General features: G+C 46.3%; 1 protein-coding gene across 2 annotated transcripts in view; it reads left to right on the top strand.

Annotated features, from left to right (window-relative positions):
- Positions 1-13922: 13922 nt before the first annotated feature.
- LYN (LYN proto-oncogene, Src family tyrosine kinase) overlaps positions 13923-16812 on the top strand; it is a 114924-nt gene continuing 112034 nt past the window's right edge. Inside the window, exon 1 of one of the 2 annotated variants that reach the window (XM_036106088.2) lies at positions 13923-14138. The gene's annotated coding sequence lies outside the window, so the exon portion shown is untranslated. The remainder of the gene's footprint in view (positions 14139-16812) is intronic. The other variant, XM_036106090.2, reaches the window with a different exon arrangement.

The following is a 16812-nucleotide window of genomic DNA, read 5'->3' as shown; positions in this document are numbered from 1 at the left end:
ATACAAGCAATGTACCCTGAACTCAATAATTGTTACTTACTTTCCCCGTTGTTGAAAAGCAGAGGTAGAAATCACATCTACCCTCTGTAGCTCAAAGACTTTTTTTTTTTTAATTCAAGTTAGGTAACATATAGTGTATTATTAGTTTCAGAGGTAGAATTTAGTGATTGGTCAGTTGCATATAACACCCAGTGCTCATTACATTAAGTGCCCTCCTTAATGCCCATCACCCACTTACCCCATTCCCCCACCGACCTCCCCCTCCAGCAACCCTCAGTTTGTTCCTTATAGTTAAGAGTCTTTTATGATTTGCCTCTCTTTCTGTTTTTAGGTTGAATGAAATAATGCTTTCTAAAATAATTTGTAAAAGATTATTATCATGTTTCTTTTACCCTAATATTATCGTAACTATTAGCTTACTCCTTGTCTCTTTCCAGCTCAAGCATTCCAACCACTTAAAAAAATCCATCATCCACCTTCCAAAAACCACCAAGACCAGGATAAGGAGAGCATAATTTAAGGAAGAAGTTGTGTTTTTGTGTGCTGACCCCATTGCTCTTGGTTCAAAGTTATTTTTGCATTCACTAAGCTCCCAGAGAAGTTAGGTAGTAATTCCAGTCTTTGTGTCAAGATTTTGTTTTTGTTTTTTGTTTTATCTCTGTGGAGTTTACTGAAAGACTAGTCTATATTTAAAGATATTAAGGATATTAAGACATTAAGAATTAATAAAGATATTAATACTTTTGTAGTATGTTGAACCATGTAAAATTGCCAATATTCAATCATTTTTGGATCTGTAAAAATGGCAGCTTCATATGGTCAAACCCAATATTTTATTTAAGAGTAGTGATCTTGGGCATATTAGAAAGACTCTCCCTTTTTTTGTTTTAAAGATTTTATTCATTTATTTGACAGAGAGAAAGAGAGAGTACAAGAATGCAGAGTAGCAGGCAGAGGGAGAGGGAGAAGCAGGCTCCCCGTTGAGCAGGGAGCCCGATGTGGGGCTCAATCCCAGGACCCTGGGATCATGACCTGAGCTGAAGGCAGTTGCTTAACCAACTGAGCTACCCAGGCGCCCCAGACTCTCCCTTGATACACATTTAGCTATAAGATGGTTTCATAACACATACCTGAGGGCAGCTTATAGGGATCTCCCAAGCAATCCATTTGGGATGAAACTAAGCCCAGTATCCAGAGTGGAATGCTGAGTGGAATAATGGAGGTTGTGCCGGTTGGGAATTAGGATATGCAGCTAGTAGTGCCTGCCACGCGCTGGATGAGTTGAATCCCTGAGGCATATCATGGAAGCTCTCTGAGTCTCCGGGCCTCACACCCAGCAGAAGAAACCTGGAATACATGAATATGCCTATTTCTTGGAACTGGGCAAGAAGAGCCTGGCTTGATGCCCCACATGGTAGAGAACCTGCCCCTGGAACACCATGCCCCTCCAGAGAAGAGTCTGTGAGTTCATGCTTTCCTGGAGCCTGTGCCCCCTCCCAACCCATGTTCTAAGTACCACAAACCACAGAGTCCCTGTTCAGGTGTCCCTGGGCAGACCAGATGCTCAGGTCTCCTCCCCCAGAGAACAGAGCATGGTAGCATGCACCGCCCTATGTGGAGAGGTGGCCAAGAGCCCACTATCTGCAGAGTTGCAGATGGCATGTGGATGTGTGGGTTAGGAGTGCCACACTCCTGCATGCAAGGCTGCTCAGAATGAGGGGCAGAGGGGAGAAGAGCAGGGGTGGGGGGCAGCGCACAGGAAGGGCCTTCAGCCAGCCCTGGTACTGCCACACTCTGATGCACACCTTCTAGGGGTCTGAGAATTCTAACTTCCCAAGTCCTTCTGAAGGTTGTGATGGTTAGTCTCATGTGTCAACTTGGCTAGGCCATGTACCCAGATATCTGTTCAGACACCAGTGTAGATGTTGCTATGAAGGCATTTTTAAGATGAGATGAAAATTTCAATCAGTGGACTTTGAGTAAAGCAGATTACCCTCCATGACGTGGGTGTGCCTTGTCCAAGCAGTTGAACGCCTTATTAGCAAAGACTGTGGTCCCCTGAGAAAGGAGGAATTCTGTTCCTACACTGCCTTTGAACTTGAGCTGCAACATCAACTCTTCCCTGGTCTCCAGCCTGCTGGCCAGCCCTGCAGATTTGGGACTTGCTATCCTCCATAACTGCATGAGCTGATTCCCTAAAATAAATTTCTCTCTCTCGCTCTCATATTATATGATATTGATTCTGTTTCTCTGGAGCATCCTAACTAACACCAAGGTTTATTTTTCAGGGTAAAAGGATAGATCACATTTTATCTGGCACTGGATTTATACAGACTGGACATATTAGACACGTCTTATTTAGACTGCTCACAAATGGTCCCACAAATATTAGGGCTGAACCTGGATGTGTCTGCAGTTCCCACATTGTGAATACAGAGGTCCTAAATATGTGTGCTTTAGCTGAGTGCAGCAAGCGCTATATAGATGCTCATTGCTACCAGATGGTCAAACCTTGACATTAAAGCTACGGAAGAGGGGCGCCTGGGTGGCTCAGTTGGTTAAGCGACTGCCTTCGGCTCAGGTCATGATCCTGGAGTCCCGGGATCGAGTCCCGCATCGAGTCCCGCATCGGGCTCCCTGCTCGGCAGGGAGTCTGCTTCTCCCTCTGACCCTCCTCCTTCTCATGCTCTCTGTCTCTCGTTCTCTCTCTCTCAAATAAATAAATAAAATCTTTAAAAAAAAATAAAAAATAAAAAATAAAGCTACGGAAGAATTTAGGAAGGAAGGAGATGGAAAGAGGCAGTAGGGTGCAATGGGGAGGCCATAGGCTTGGCTAACTAAACCTAAAGTCAAATTTTGCTTCTATTATCCACAAGTGCGAGTGAATGATCCATGCGATCTTGGAAAACTGCTTGTAATCTCCTCTGTGACATCATTCTCATCACATGTAAGACAGAGGAAACAGCGTGGGTCTCCAACATTGCTGTAAAAACAACATACGTGGTGTCTGTAGGGGACTCGCCCAGCTCCTGAAGCACAGTAGGGACCCAAGAATGAGAGACTCTTGCTAGGACTGCTGTAACAAAGTCCCACAAACTAGTGGCTTAAACAACAGAAATCTGCTGTCTCACAGTTCTGGAGGCCGGAAGTCCAAGATCAAGGTGTTGGCAGGCTTGATTCCTTCTGAGGCTGTGAGGAAGAGTCTGTGCGATGCCTGTCTCCTAGCTTCTGCTGGTTTCCTGGCAATGTCTGGCAATCCTTGGCTTCATTTTTACACGGCATTCCCTCTGTGTGCAGGCGTGGCTATCTGGGCTCACATTTCCCTTTTTTGGTAAGGACAGAGTCATATTGAATTGGGGCCCATGCTAATGACCTCCCTTAACTTGATTATCTGCAAAGATTCTGTTTCCAAGTAATGTCACACCCATGGGCATTGCAGATAAGGACTTCAACATCTTTTGGAGGACACAATTCAACCCAGAACAACAACTACTAGCTGGTGTTCTCTATGAACCAAAGCAAAATACTGCTTCTCTGGGTTCCAACAGAGCAATGGTAGCCTCTCCTGCCATATTAACTCTTCATTTGGCAAACTCGCTCTCAGGACCTGCTGCTTCTATGCACTGTGCTTAGTGCTAAGAGTAACAGCACACAAAATCAAAACAGAAGAAACAGGCCTGGATTCTCCATCAGGAGCTCACCCTCTGGTGTAGGAGCTCCACGTAGATAAATAACAATATTAGAAGAAAGGTCTAAAGGGACAAGTGTCAACAGAGCTAGAGGTGACTTTTCATAGGATGCTAAGGGCTGAAGAGATGCAATGAATCTAAAGAAGGTTTAGTGAATTTTTGATGAGGTGGCATTTGAACTGGTCCTTGAAAGATGGGTAAAAATTGGCCAGGTGAAGGTGGAGGGAAAGGGAAACACGTGAAAAGAAAGACATAAAGAAAATAAGCCACACAAAAATATTCTCATTATCTTGTGTACCCCAAGTATTAGTTGGGCTTCTGTTCCTCCTTCCCACCTCTTCCCCTCATACCATCACTTTATGCAGAGACTAGGAAAACTGGGTCACTTGCCAGCCTTCACAGACCTGGATGAGCTAGATGTGACTCACTTTATAGATGAGCAAACAGAATCAAATTAAGTATAGTCTAGCCAGTAATCACAAAGGACCTCTTCCGATAACCTTGGGTCATGTAAATGAGCAATTCAGGCTCAAAATCATACCTTTTAATAAAAACTCTCCCATTGGGTGGTAAGACAAATACATATACTCTTAAATTCTAAATTAATGTGAATTTTTTTCTCTTATAACTTTGACTCTTATCTACAATCAGATCTGAAGAATCCTTAAGTAAGAACCAAATATTATATTTCATAGGACAGTGTATTTTTAGGATAGTGGTATTCTCAGAGCTTAACAATAGCAAATCAAAATAAACAGGACTTCGGAGGAACAGACACACATAAACTATTTAGATCAACAAAAAGACACACCCAACGTCAGAGAAACTCATAAACCCACCCTGGAATGAACTGTACTTTTAGAGGGTGGCTGAGATTTTACTGAGTGATCTGTAGGAATACTCTGCATTTTCTGGATATTTCTGAAGGTAGAGGTGAGTAACAGAAAATGACCACAGTGAGGCCATGAAGGTCCCTCCTTAGACTTCAGCTATCACTGGCTTGTTGGTCTGCACTGCTCTGTGAAGACAAGTCAATGGGGTTCATATTAAAGCACACCAACAGGGGCACCTGGGTGGCTCAGTCAGTTAAGCGTCTGCCTTCGGCTCAGGTCATGATCCCGGGATCCTGGCATTGAGCCCCAGGTCGGGCTCCCTGCTCAGTGGGGAGTCTGCTTCTCCCTCTCCCTCTCTCTCTCTCAAATAAATAAATAAAATCATAAAAAAAACCTCAAACAAACAAAAAATAAAGCACACCACCTCTTTCCACATAGTTAGAATCTATGGATTCCTTGAAATACTTCCCTTCTCATAGCCGTGCTAATAACCAAATCACCTTATCAGGCTGGCTATCCAGAGAACTGGGAGGACTCAGCTGATGCCTCCTACCAGGGCAAAAAACAGAAGTAGCCTTTGGAGCTAAATTCATTCAAAGGCAGCACAGACAGAGAGACAACATCCAAGGCGGTCGCCAAACTACATACATAACCTCCATAAAAACGACATAACATTAGTCAATGCAGATAGAGAATGTAACCAGAATGTAAAATCGTAATCAACTTGACACAAACATCCTCATCTGACTGTGTCTTCACACGACAGCTGTTTAGGGGGGTACTATATTCAGCATGCCGTCTTCTTTCTGGTCCATGACAAGTACTCAGTGAACAGAAACATGGGGGCACTGAAAGGGTAGGCGGATCAATGAGAGGTGATGGCAATAGCTAGACCCCGGGGAACTGGCTCATCATGAAAGGTTCTGAGGGACAATTTTGTCAATATGGACTGACATAGAATCAGAGAGCTTTCTTAGGATGTTATTGGCGTTAAGACTGGCAGTTTGGATGAAGGTGGTGGTGGGAGGAATGATGGTAAGGGGTCACGTGGTGCCCAGGACATCATGCAGGAAGAGGTGGGCTTTGAGGGAAGTAAGAGTCTAGAAGCAGGGCTGGAGCGTGGGGCAGGTGCTGGGTAGGAAAGGGCTGCAAAAAGAGACTCCTTCCCCCCACCCCCTGACCCAGGGCAAACTTGGCCTGTTGCTTTGGAAGTCCAGGGATGCATCATACAGATACTGATCTTAAAAGCTGGTTGTATAACTTAATTTCCTCTGGAAGATGCAGCTCCACTAATCACCTTTAATGTTCACAGTAACAAACAAGCCATTACCAAAGGGGGCAGTGGATGGGGGGCTGGTCTCAAAGGGCAAGCAGAGGCCAGGAAGCCCACTGTCAGAAACTGGGCAGCATCCAACTCAAGTGGTTTGGGCCGTGGATATAGACAAGGTGTAGCAGTCAGTGCTCAACTGCAGTGCGTCTAGGCCCTCCCACTGTTTCTGTGCCGTCTTCTTTCAAGTTCTCCTCCTCATCCAGAAAGCAAAGGCTACCTGAGTTGGTTGGGTTACCACCATGACGTGAGCATGTCTGGAAGAGGGCTTGCCCGGTTGGCTGGATTCTGGCCCCAGAGCTGTGGGTGGAGGCTTTGGTCCAGGCCATAGAGCATGAGACTCTTGATCTCAGGGTTGTGAGTCTGAGCCTCACACTGAGTATAGAGATTACTAAATAAATAAATAGATAAATAAATAAATAAATAAACTACATCATGGGGCTGCTCTGAAAATTAAGTGGTTTTTATGCTTTTTTGTTTGATCCTTGCTACTTATTTTTCTACCTCCTTTGACTGACACAATCCAATTCCAGAAGGTTTTTTTTGTTCAAAAGTTATAAGATACATCATTTGGCAACCATCACAATAATTACTGACACAGGCAAGAATCATCAATGGATGCTAAGCTAGGGGGTAAAAGTTTGATGAAGAATAGGAAACTTATACAGTTATCAAGGTATCTCCCTACAAGATATTGATTAATTATAATGGGGAAAATAGTGACTTTAGAGTGGAAAATCTAGACAGACACCACCTTAACTAAGTGATCAAACTCCACCTCACTGGTGAGGACAGAAATGGACCCTCTGTGCCTCCAGATAGCTGCACTGACAAGAACCCACTAGCACTTCACTTGAGGGATGCTTCTGCCAGAAATGCATAGCCTGAATCTAATTATGAGGAAATAGCACATAAACCCAACACAAAGCATGATCTGGGATGTTCTTTTGCTATGAAGTGTATTTGCAGGACAATTGCCGAGATTTGAATGGTCTGCAGATTAATTGGTAGTGTTGTATCAATGTTAGTTTCCTGATAAGATAATGTTTTTAGGAAATACCCACTGAAGGATTAGGGGTAAAAGGGCATCATGTCTGTAACTTACTCTTAAACAACAATTCAGAAAAACTTATTGATTGATAGAGCACAAATCTGGTTAAATGTTAACAGTTGGAGAATCTGGCTGAAGGATGTATGGTGATTCTTTATGCTTATTTTGGAAATTTTCTTTAAGTCTGAAGTTATGAAAAACTAAATACATGAGTTCCTAGATACCATAAGAGCACCTAGGAAGGAAGTTTGACCTCTCTAGAATTAAAACTGGGGACACAGCAGATCCCAGAGTCGGGAGACCGGCTTGATTTGAGGGGCTAGGTACCCTTGCTGAAGATCAGAAAGTCTGGAAAAAGGGGAATGTGGCACTGGGCCTCCTCCCTCAAAGGAAAACAGAAATGAAGTCACAAGCAATTCTCCCTCTTACCTTCTGGACATTCAGCTGTAGACCCCCAGACCCCCAATCTGACCACATGAGACTTTTTTGTACACATAGTTTACTGTTGTAGTCTAATTACCATGTAGCACAATCTTGTCTGTCATCGAGTGACAATTTTGTTATAAATTTGATAAGATTTCAATTTCAATTAGGTTATCAGGATGCTTGCCATCATAATTCAGCTCAGTTTTTAAATAATTGCTCATTTAGGTAGTTTGGTTATTCCTATACAATGTCCAAGGATTGATAAGGACGGGGCCCAGATTTAGCCCCATGTGCTTTCGGGCATGTTGCATTGCTTCTGTGGTATTCCAGGCTGAGAAGCCGAGACTTTCCAGAAGGCATTGTAAGCCAAAGGTTCGAGCTTGAGCTGTGATGTCAGAAGGACAGAATGGGGTTCGAATCCAGTGTGTACCACTTCAAGGTGAAGTTGGGTGGGTCACCTTCCTCTTTCGAGGCTATCTTCTTATCAACCAAACGTAGAAAAGAAAGCCCGGTTGTTGTGAGGACTGGTAGGAGGCTTTCACATAAAACAACCTGCCCAGTTCCTCACCAGTAGTTGTGACAGAAACCCCTGGGAATCACCCTCTTCCCAGAGAACTCTGGATGAGACAGCACTCAAGCTTGCCTCTATAAACACCTGCTGGATCCCTCCAGCAAAGTGAACTCTCTCCTTCCCGCGACTTTCCAACTGTTTTTAGGTCAGTGTGTGCCTGATATGATAAATGGGCAGTTTAATTAAATAGAAACTTCAAAAAATGAGTGAAAGAGTTGTTTCTATATAAACTAAGCTAACTATTTGGAAAGAGTCACAGGTAAAACGGTAAAAGCAATAATTCTGCTGATTTAGGAATTATTTAGGTGGGGTGAAGTGGCTCTAGAAGGTCAGAGACCATGGGAGAGATGGCTTTGTGACTCTTTCCTCTGCTTCCACAAAGCTGTGACTAGAAATCAGAGAGGCGGGTTCATGGGTGTGGTTTAGGTAAGAAAGATGACACAGAATGCCCAGCTAGGGGTTCACGCTCAGGGGCAATGTCCTGGCATCATCACCTGAGAGATCGGCAGTGAGTGAATGAATGTGAATGCAACTTTAGGTTGAATTTCAAGTCAAATATCTAAGGCACATTTACATCACTTTTTTTATTTCCCCACTTTAAACAGCTTTTTTGATTCATTAGTCCCCGTGCGTTAGATGAAAGGTCTTCTGATGTATTTTATTAAGAACACTGGTGGTAGGTAGAAACCATTTGTTTGGCGAATACAAATACGCCATATTCTCCGAGGATGTCGACTGGGGCTTTTTCCCAGTGGTTTCTCATGTTTGCTGCACCATCTGGGGAGCTCTGATGATTGAGTCCCTCTCACTCCACCCCTGGAATTTGATTTAATTATCTGGGTAGGGCCTGGGTAGGTGATTCTCATGTGCTGCCAGGCTTGGGGACCACTGATCTGTATTATTTGCTACTTGGGCCTCAGTCTGTGACCATGTTTGCAAGAGTCAGACGGAGAGTCTTAGCCTCCACTCTTCCTCCCCCAAAGCTGAAGAGGGGGCTTGTGCAGACAATCTGTAAGAGTCCCTGAGTTGTTGGGAGGAGTCTGAACCCTTGGAGGGCAGCTCCCAGAAAAGTGAAAGGGGCCTTGGGACAGTCCACACCGTGGCAATGGGATGAGCAGCAGGTCAGACGGCGAGATGGGTAGGATGGCATGAAGGTGTAGGCTGAGATTGGTCATCCTCATCAGCCCTGTAAGTGCCACGATCAGGTATACGAAGACGAAGATTGTGTTGGAGAAAAATTTCCTTGAAGTCAGGCATTTCATTTTCCTATCAGTGGATATCGGGATGGTCTTATGCACAGTCGATTCTCATTATTCGTGGTAATGATGGTCTATAAAGTTGCCACACACAATGAATTAGCTAATATGGAACCACTGTTCCTGGGAGGAAGACAGGGTTCAGTTGCTGAGAGCCTCTGGCTGTTGCATGTTCATCAACTGATGGATAAATGACCTTGTTTTGTGTGCTTCTGTTTAAAGACACCTTATTTAATGTATACTGTTGACTCACTAACATAGAACTCACAGCCAACAGCACCATAACTCACGTCCGAATAAAGCTTATCTAACACATGCATCTCCTCCATAAGGTACATCCCAGTTTTCTTGTGTTCAGAACACCGGACAGCATTTCAGCACTACCCTTAGGAGCCATTTTAAACAGTGAAATGGCCAACAAAAAAGCACGAAAATGCAAAAAACCTGGCACTAAACAAATCCCCAGAGGACACAGGTTTATGGTACAAGAACTTGAACAAGAAGGCGGAGCATCACCTTGTTTGACCTCTGCAGGGGAATGTGTGCATGAGGAGACGCAGATTCTCAATGCGGTGCTCATGTCCATGCATGGCTGTGAAAGCACTATGAGTATTGGTTTTGGGGTTACACTTAAGTTTTCGTGAGTGGGTGAATTTGTAGATATGGAATTTGAAAGAACGAGGATCGCCTATACATAGCTGGTGCCATTTCCACGACTTCTTCCTATGGTCCTGCTCAGTCCTATCCCTCACCTTCTTCAAAAGTCTACTTCCCCTGCCAAGTGGGATCTTTGTTCATTTGCAACCTGTCTCTGATCGTTTGTCTGTGCTCAATTCCCAACTGAGAATACCCTTGAGACAACTCAGTCCATCAATCACTGAACCAACCGATACTCATGAAGTATTTTAAAGCACCCAATAGAACTTTTTTGTTTCAAGATTTTATTTTTAAGTAATCTCTACACCCAATGTGGGGCTTGAACTCACAATCCCGAGAACAATAGTCGCATGTCTGAGCCAGCCAGGCACCCCCTAAAGTACATAATAGAACTTTTGAGAAGTGTGGTGGGAGAAAGATAAATACAAGAAGCAATGGCTTCCAGGGGCGCCTGGGTGGCTCAGTTGTTAAGCATCTGCCTTCAGCTCAGGTCATGGTCCCAGGGTCCTGCGATCGAGTCCCGCACTGGGCTCCCTGCTCAGCGGGGAGTCTGCTTCTCCCTCTCCACTCCCCCTGCTTGTGTTCCCTCTCTTGCTGTCTCTCTCTCTGTCAAATAAATAAATAAAATCTTTAAAAAAAAGAAGCAATGGCTTCCAAAGAGAGGTTTGCTATTTACTAGCAGTTGAGGAGAGAAAGTTACCATGTGAAACAAAGGCAAACCATGTTGGAAAGGACCTAAGTCTAGTTTACAAAAATGTTGCACCCTGCAGGTGCTCTAGATGTCTAGAAAAGAAAGATACCAATGAGGTCTTTAAATAAAACTTTTCTGAGACATGGAAATTTCATGGGACTTAGGAAAGACAAATATGGAGAGTAGGTGGGGAAGTTTTCAGGGTATATGAATGCAGCCTGAGAAGTGGGAATGAACATCGATTTTCCCCCCCAAATAAGAATAAAGAGACGAACTTAGGCAGGATGCTTGTATGTAAGGAGTTAGAAGTGATAGAGCTGAGTGCAAGCCCAGCTCTGCCTGATGATGCTTTGTTCCTTGTTCTGTCAGACATTTTACCAAGAAACACTGACAGGACACTCCACATGGATGAACCAGCACCAAACATTTTGTGTCCTAATCACATGCCTTCTGCCAAGATCTCAAGGACTCATTGGTAATAGTAGCTATTTTAATTTAGGGCCAGTATATTTGAGATGTCATCCTGAAGAAAGGTCTAGGAAATGGGCTCTCAGGTAGTGAATTACTCCATAGGATCTGTGACAAATTTCACTCACACATTCAATACCTTCCAGCAGATAACCCACCCCCTCCTCTTCAGCAGCAAACTAAGCAGCTACATACTAGTGAACATCACAGGTATAAACCATCCTACTCCTTGTTGTTGCTGGAGGCAGAGTATTGCAAACCTTTGCAGTCTGTTACCAGTAATAAACTACTGCTGTACAGGATTACGTTAAGGTGGCTACTTGACTGCTGGACCATGGCTATAGCCTCAGGGGGAGCCAGCCTCCTAAGAATGTTGTTAATAACCCACACTTACATGGTCAATTACTCTAGGATAAAGAAGGTAAGAATATACAATGGGGGAAAAAAACAGTCTCTTCAATAAATTGTGCTGGGAAAAAAGAAACAGCTACTGGTCCACTTTCTTACATCATACACAAAAATAAACTCAAAATGGATTAAAGACCTAAATGTAAGACCTGAAACCATAAAACTCCTAGGAAAAAACACAGGCAGTAAACTCTTGGACATCAGCTAGAGCCATTTTTCTAGATATGTCTCCTGAGGCAAGGGAAACAAAAGCAAAAATAAACTATTGGGACTACACCAAAATAAAAATTCCTGCACAGCACAGGAAACTGTCATCAAAATGAAAAGGCAACCTCCTGAATAGGAGAAGATATTTGCAAATGATATATCAGATTCAAAACAAATAAAGAACTTATACAACTCAACACCAAAAAAACCCAAATGATCCGATTAAAAAATGGGTAGGGGACCTGAACAGATATTTTTCCAAAGAAGACATACAGATGGCCAGCAGACATATGAAAAGACACTCAACATCACTAATCTTCAGAGAAATACAAATTAAAACCCCAATGAGGGCACCTCACACCTGTCAGAGTGGCTAAAACCAAAAAGGCAAGAAATAACAAATGTTGGTGAGGATGTGGAGAAAAAGGAACCCTCATGCACTGTTGGTGGGAACGTAAATTTGTGCAGCCACTGTGGAAAACAGTATGGAGTTTCCTCAAAAAATTAAAACAGGTCTGTGTGCACACACACAACAGAACATTATTCAGCCATAAAAATAGGATGAGATCTTGTCATTTGTGACAACATGGATGGATCTAGAGGGCATTGTGCTAAGTGAAATAAGTCAGACAGAGAAAGACAAATATCCTATGATTCCACTTATATGCGGAATCTAAAAACAAAACAAAACAAAACAAAACAAATGAATGAACAAAGCAGAAACAGACTGCTAAATACAGAGGACAAACTGATGGTTGCCAGAGGATATGGGGGTGAGGGATGGGCAAAAGAGGTGAAGGGGAGTGGGAGCTAACAGGCTTCCAGTTATGTAGTGAATAGGTCATGGGGATGAAAGGTACACCACAGGGAATGGAGTCAATGATATTTTAATAGTGCTGTATGATAGCAGATGGTAGCTGCAGTTGTGGTGGGCATAGCATGAACATATAGACCTGTTGAATCACTATTAATGTAACGTGTGTCAACTATACTTTGATTTTTAATTTTTAAAATTTTTTTAAAGATTATTTATTTATTTCTTTGAGACAGAGAGAGAGAGAGAGAGAGAGAGCGCACACAAAAGCAGGGGGGAGGGGCAGAGAGGAGAGGGAGAAGCAGACTCCCCGCTGAGCAGGGAGCCCTATGCAGGAGCTCAATCCCAGGATCCCTGGGATCATGACCCCAGCCGAAGGCAGACCCTTAGCCGACTGAGCCACCCAGGCGCCCCTATACTTTGATTTAAAAAAAAAAAAAAAGATTTAAAAAAAGAAGAATTACAGGAAAAAAGGAGAACATATTAATGAAAGGTGATCAACCTAAAGTGCTTAGAGCAATGTCTAGCACCTGATAGGCCCTAGGTGTTTGCTATTATTAATACAAAGAAAATCTCCTACAGGGCACTGTTTATTTCCCTGTAAATTCACACTGTAGTGTAATGCTGGGATCCCAGTGAATCTTGCTTAAAACAATTGGTCATCCGCTGTGACTGGGACTAATAATCTTGGATTTATATGTGGCATTTACTGAGTTGGAACACCGGTTCGACGATGCAATCATTCTTTCAACAAACATTGATTATGCGTTTGCTGTGTGCCAAGCACTGCGCTCCATGCGGGGAGGCAGAGAGCGCAGGAATGAACGGATAACAGCTACCATTACTGTGTGGTAGGCACAGTGAGAGCCCTTTACAGAAGGCATGTTATCCTCCAGTGACCCCCCCATCTCCATTTTCCTGGGAGGAAATCGAAGTTTTGAGGAACTGAGTAATTTGCCAGGCCATTCAACTTTACAGCCACCCTCCGCCCCGACTCTACACCCTGAGCATCGGCGCGTACACCCTTAAGGAGCTTACTCTGTACTGATGATTAAGAACACAGTGAGACCCTGAACATCCGCCCGGCCCATCTCATCCTCTTTCTTGAGAACTCCAGATGTGGGGGACCAGAGCGTGCCCCTCTGCTGCCAGGGGCACCCCACTTCCTAACACCTTATAGGGAGTACGATGGTGAAGAAGCAAAGGAGACGCGAGAGGTTTCGTTGCCAGGCTCCCACGTCCAGGCTCCAGAGGATCTCCCTGGAAGACCCTTCTGCCCCCGTCACAGGAGGATGTCGGGCCCCAGCGGCTCCACATTCGCGAGCGGCACGCTGAGAGGCTAAGTTTCTCTGCCTTCAAAGCTCGCGCGACGGCCACACCAAAGACCCAAACCTTGGGCAGGGGCCAAACGGTCACTTCCCCGCCCTCCCGGCGCAGTATGCAAATCCGAGCACCAGGAAGTAGCTGGGACCTCTCGGCCGAGCCCAGCGACAGCCAGTTCCTCTCCCGCCGCTCCGGGCCGTCCGCCTCTCGCTCCCCTGCCGTGGCGCCTCCGGGCCCGACGCGCTGCAGCCTCCAGCCCGCGGCAGGAGGGGCGGCCGCGCCACCCCGGGCCCAGAGCCCGCAGCCTGCCCTGCGCGGGCCCCTCTGGGCCGCCCCGTCGCGCCCCCCGCTCTGAACTCGAGTCACCGTGGAGCGCCGCCGCAGCCGCCGCCGCCCCGCAACTTTCACCGGGAGCTGGTGAGTCCCAGGCGCGAGCGCGGGGGTGGGCGCGGGCGCCGGGGCGGGCCGGGCCGGGGCCGCGGCTGTGCCACTGGCCCGAGTCCCGGGTGCCCGGCCGGCCCTGGGCCGGGGGCTGGGGGTGGCCGCGGGCGCGGGCGCGCGCCGCCTCCTGGCCGCACGGGCGGGGGCCCCGGCGGTGAGGGCACCCAGGTGCCTCCAGCCTGTGGGTGGCCGGGCCCTGGGGAGCAGGGGACGCGGGGGCGGGCAGCTCGGCAGGTGTCCTCCCCGCGGCGGCGCGCAGGGGGGCGGTGGGAGGTGTGGGCGCGGAGGCGGGCGCGCCGCGGGTCCCTCTGGCGCCGATCCGAGGGCTGGATGCGCTTCCCGCTCGGGCCACTCTCGGTGCGCCTCGGGGAAGCCCTTCTCCGCGCAGAGCGGGCGCGCGGCGGGGATCCTGGCGGGGACTCCTCGGGTTGCACAATCCGGTCTCCCCGCTGGGCCCCGGGCTCCCCGAGGTGAGGGATAGGGCTCGGCCGGGGCTGCCAGCCAGGCCCGCGGACAGCTGCGCTCCTCGGGAGCCCCGGGCGGGAGCGTGACGTCGAGGGGCTGCGGCAGAGGCTCGTGCGCACCCTCCCGCTGCGCCCGGCGCCTCCCGGCCTGCGGAGGAGCAGTCCCGTGCCTCCGCCCGCGGAGAGGAAGCGAGAGTTATTTTAAGAATTCAGGGGTTGCCTTTCCTTCGCCCTGGGGGAAGGGTGTAAGCGTCAGTTCTCGCTTTCCTGCGTTATCTTGGCCGAGTGCGGCTTCTCCAAGCTGTGCATTTGTAACGTTCCTACTAATAGCTGACGTGGTCGTCTGGTTGTGTTTCCGTGTGTGTGTGTGTGTGTGTGTGTGTGTGTGTGGTGTGTGTGGTGTGTGTGTGTGGTGTGTGTGGTGTGTGTGTGTGGTGTGTGTGTGTGTGGTGTGTGTGGTGTGTGTGTGTGTGTGTGGTGTGTGTGGTGTGTGTGTGTGGTGTGTGTGGTGTGTGGTGTGTGTGTGTGTGTGTGTGTGTGTGTGTGGTGTGTGTGTGTGTGTGTTTGAATTATCCCAAACCCACTCAGCTTCTTTGCCAGAAACCCCAGTTGAATCCGGGCCTTGCAGTTTCCTAGCTGCGTGTCAACTTGGGCCTATTATTGAAATTACTTTTGTGGGTTTTTTCATCTCAGAGAGAACATGTTTACCTTCTGAGCTATTTATTGCACGTAAAGCCCCAAGCGCATTCATGAGGCATTCCGTAACTGGCGCTGTTATTATTTACTGCAAATAATTCTATCCATTAAGACAGGGTTCCCTGGTTCTTTGCAATTTGTTGATTTTAAACCTGAGACTACATGTGTGATTCAGCCATCTGACCTTCTTAGTAAAGCTGCTTAATAAATACACCAGAGATTTGCTGTCTGCAAAGCTAGGGTCTGGGAATCTCACTCACCCTAAGCACGAGCTAATACGGATTTTGGCTTACTTCTGATTTGTTGGCTGCCCCCCACGCTGCCTGTAGGGTTTAGGAGGGCAAGCCTGTTGTCCCTGCATAGGTAAAAGCTAAGGGGATCAGGCACTGAAGGAGTATAGGAATTTCCTAAACCCCCAGCAGCCCTTCCTAAGTAAGGTAAACTGTGCTGGAAAAGGGGGGGATCCAGTTAGTCCTGGGTTTTCCTTTGGAGGTAAGGAGATAAATGTCTTGAGGCTTGAAGAAATTTAATTTGATCCCAAGGGACTTTTGGTGACCGGGCCTCTTTGGATGCAGAGTGGGGTAAAACCCTCTTCCTGGGTGAAGGGGAGAGGTCAGCCCATGTAAGGAAAGAGAAAACAGGAGCTGGAAAAGCTAAGTTTGGGTCTCTCCCATCATTGACCAGAGCTGTGATACGGAATAAATTGGGTTAATGACTTGGGCCCTTTATTCAGCCAACATTTCCTTCATAGCAGCAACCAGTTATTTTCTGATTTGTCCGTGTGTGTCTAGTCTATATTCACCACTGCAATGAAAAGCTCTGTGAAAACAGCTCTGTCTTGTCCAAAACTCTAGCCCCAGTGCTTGTCACACAGTCAAGATTACTTGGAAGAGGGAATGAAGGTTGGCTCTGAGTTTGGCTCTGTGCAAGGCCAAGGAACAAGGCTGGTTCCTAAGGCATCTGAAGCCTGCTGGCTCTCTCTGTCCTGGTTTCTACAACGGGAATTTTTGACTGTCTAGTTATCCCGGGGGCAGTGTTCTAAGTGGGAATCTCTACGCAGGATAGGTTACTCTGCTGTATCCCTCGGAGCAAGGGCTTGACTTGGAGTGATGAGATGTAGCTTGCAAAGGTAGTTCGTCCCGTCAAAAAGACCCACTTTATCTAGGAGTCATAGATGTTGCCAAGATATATGGAGACTTTGCAATATGCCCTGACCCCCAAGGGCGTTTCTTTTAGCAGAAAAGTGGTCCACAGGTTTGTGAATCAATGACTCTCTAAGCCCCTTAGTTCCATTATATTTGTTTTCAAAAATAAATCACCAAAACATCTGAGATGTCAGTTGGTTCAAATGAATATGCAGAGTTGTAATTTAACAACATTAAACAATAAAATCCATAAACAAACCCATAGAAATTTAAATCAGTATAAATAAGAATACAGTGTGTACATGTCTACAGTATGAAAAGTTGTTACATCTCGCGCACACTGCT

This window comes from Halichoerus grypus, chromosome 5 (genome assembly GCF_964656455.1).
Source record: "Halichoerus grypus chromosome 5, mHalGry1.hap1.1, whole genome shotgun sequence".
Lineage (NCBI taxonomy): Eukaryota > Metazoa > Chordata > Mammalia > Carnivora > Phocidae > Halichoerus > Halichoerus grypus.
The sequence above is the reverse complement of the archived record's forward strand: the minus strand, read 5'-3'. Positions and strand labels throughout refer to the sequence as shown.